This window comes from Herpailurus yagouaroundi, unplaced genomic scaffold, assembly GCF_014898765.1.
Source record: "Herpailurus yagouaroundi ecotype Mexico unplaced genomic scaffold, PumYag 181, whole genome shotgun sequence".
Taxonomy (NCBI): domain Eukaryota; kingdom Metazoa; phylum Chordata; class Mammalia; order Carnivora; family Felidae; genus Herpailurus; species Herpailurus yagouaroundi.
Window position 1 is genome coordinate 19,375,566 of NW_024412412.1, and position 3,587 is coordinate 19,379,152.

Here is a 3,587-nt window from a genome sequence, read left to right on the forward strand (position 1 = left end):
GGTGGAGGGTCAGAGTTGGATTACTACACTTATAAACCTACAAAACTCACTGGTTTCATCAACATATGCCCCCTGTTCTACTATAATCTAGAACTTCTTTGGATAATTATAATCAGACTTGCACTTAGATGTAGAAAATTAATCAAGGACCATTTATCTACTTTTAACAGTATAAACTTATTGCCTACAATTATGGAAAGCTGTCTTCAGGGCTTGAAAATAAATCAAAGGAAGGACAAGTAAGAATTATGTTTTGTACATAGTTCAATCAATGTGGAGTCCATACTGTAGAAATTAAAAACACAGAGGGCATACTTGCATCCTGAAATATTTAAAATCAAAGATTAGTACCTATCCTTCTCATATATATGCAGTTAAACAAGTCAAATTGTCTTCTATTTAATTAATGAACCAAATGATTTGAAGTAGCAGTATCATGAAGCTGTGCTGAACCAGTAGTGTTGAATCCATTTTTGGCCTAAGTAATGAAGGCTACACAGCTTCCGGTTTTTAGTAACACATAATAGGCAATCAAATGTTAGCCTCATGCTTAGATTGTGTGTGAGTGGCCTCAAACTATACTTGAATAGAATGCTAGAGTTAGAAGAACTGATGTAGGTAAAGCAGACCTCACAATGCAAGAGTGAATAAAAGGGATATAGAAACCCCACTCATGAACTGTCTTGACCCAACAGTGGCTACAAATTTGTAGGTGGGAGAGAGAAAGTGGAAGGAGTGGGAATTTTTTCTATGCAAAAGTATTTTTATAGATTTTGAAGGAGTGGTATATTTAAGTTGATTTTCACATATTGGGAAAGGCAAAAACAAAGCCCCCAAATTCAAAAATTGTAACATGAAGCATCAGATAGATTATTTCTTAACAATACAAATGTGTTGATATAGGGAAAATTATTAAATATTAACATGAAAACCAACTCGTGGGCAATTCAATCTAGATCACCTGGCAATAAAACTTACTTAAGCATACATTCAGTCACAGCACAGACATAAAGTGATTGCCATTTTTTAAATGTTTATTTGTTTTAATGAGAGAGAGACAGACAGAGCATGAGTAGGGGAGGGGCAGAGAGAGAGGGAGACACAGAATCAGAAGCAGGCTCCAGGCCTCAAGCGGTCAGCATACAGCCTGATGCAGGACACGAACTCACAAACCATGAGATCATGACCTGAGCTGAAGTCAGATGCTTAACCATCTTAGCCACCCAGGCCCCCTGATTACCATTTTTAGAAATGAAAAAAAAAAAAAATGTCCGTGGCAATCCAAAGATCTGTTCTGAACTGTTACAATGAGACCATGAAACTTTCAGAACAAGTGCTAATGATTCCAGCACCAGCATTGACAGCAGGAGGTCAATACACATTTGTTGAATTAATAAATATGTTGTGATATATAGCCAGGAAAATGTACGCTAGGCCTTCCAAAAGCAGGGTGGAAAATTCCAAAGAAGAAACAGTGTTTATAGAGCATCAACATGAAAATTGCAAAGGAGCAGTTGATGTTGAATCATATTTTCCCATCAATGTGATCAACTGTATTTCTAAGCAACATGTAATACAAGTCCTGTCATGTCTCAGAATTAATAGCCCAGGGTTCTTAATTCTTACTAAGGTTGACAAATTATTGTTCCTTATGGCACCAGTCACACTTGATCATGAGTAGCATCTCTACACGTTACTCTCCTTCTGTCAAATGGAGCCTAAGTTTATTTGTCTAACACCAAATGCCAAAAGCCCTATGATATGCAATGAATCAAGTGTTCCCCATTAATGAGCAAAATGTCTCATGTGTGGAAAATGATTGTCCATCTTCCAAATAGCTTCACGCAAAGCCACTGTTGCAAAGTTATTATTTTATTTCCAGGGTAAATGACTGCTGTCTAATATTTTAGGAAGTCGCACTAAGTTGTTTTCTAGTCATTGAGCCTGGAGACAGTGAAATGTCACAGATTATATGTATGTGTATGTATGTATGTATGTATCTTTTTCTTGGTATCATCACACACTTGTTTTCCTTAGCATCCACAGCGAATGGCTCTATTACAAGGATAATGTCATGCTCACATTAAATTCATTAACAATATTTGAGGGGAAAGTGTCTCTTAGTTCTGCTAAGTGTTCTAAAGAGTACAAATTAAAGTACCTATTCTATTAATTAGAATGCACTAGTAAGAAGGAAATGGGAATCTGAAAAGGCACAGCCATCAGAGCACAAAGGACAGGGCTGAAATTTTGGACTGGTTGCCTCACTTTTTATATTGTCAGTTTGATCATCTAGAAAATGAGTATAATTGTACCAATTTCATTATGAAGGTTAAATAAAATTAAATAAAGCACAAAGAATAGTGCTCAGCACATGGTAGATGGTCAAGAGATATTAGGATTTTATTTTCCCACTTTCACACATCTGCATGTTAATTGACAAGGGAAGAAATAAAAGTCTCTTAAAACTCCTTTTTTGGTCTAAATATACAGTTCATGACTAAGGAATGACTGGTTAGCTCATAAGCCTAAAAGAAAGAAACAAACAATGGTAGATTTCACATTTATTAGGTATTCTATCTACACGGGATAAATTTGGTATAAATCTTTATGCTCTTCATCAGCTAAAGCTTTCAAAAGGATATGACTGTCCCAGTTCTTAGTCCTAGCCCTACTCCAGTCCATTTCCTCTTTCATGGCACAGATACCTCAGCAGAGGCAGACAGGTGGGTTGAAATGTTAAATTTCACCTTCTTGACCTACAGCAGCTCTTATCTAATCATGACAGAAGACAATCTACAGATTCAACACAATCCCTAACAGTACTTTTAACATAACTAGAACAAATAATAGTAAAACTTATATGGAACCAGAAAAGACTCCAAATAGCCAAAGCAATCCTGAGAAAAAAAGAACAAAGCTGGAGGTATCACTTTCCCGTATTTCAAGACAGACTACAAAACTGTAATAATCAAAACAGTATGGTACTGGCACAAAAATACACACTTCAATGGAACAAAACAATAGCCCAATATCAAACCCATGCATATATGGTCAATTCCTCAATGGTAAAGGAGGCAAGAACATACAATGGGGAAAAGACATCCTCTTCAATAAATTATACGAGACAGCTTCATGCAAAATAACAATACTGGGCCACTTTCTTACACCATAAACAAAACTAAACTCAAAATGGATTAAGGACCTAAATGTGAGACCTGAAACCATAAAACTCTCAGAAGAAAACATAGGTAGTAATCTCTTTGGCATTGGAAGTAAACAACTGCAATTTGATGTTGTATTATCCCACTATCCAGGATTCTCAGGGTAAACATCTCTCTATGAGGTCAGACCCCTCTGGCTCCGTCAGATGAGAGTTCCCATAAGAAAAAAAAAAAAGATCCTGATCATACTGTGGAAATCAAGATATTTCCAGAATAATTGTCTGTAATCCATCCCTTCTTTAAGGTTGAGCACCCGAAGTACTTACTTCTTTTTGATGTCCTAAAAATATTAAATTCATTAACTCTACAAAGGGTTTCAGAAAAAAAAAAAAAACACAACAAAGATTAAATGATGATAAAACA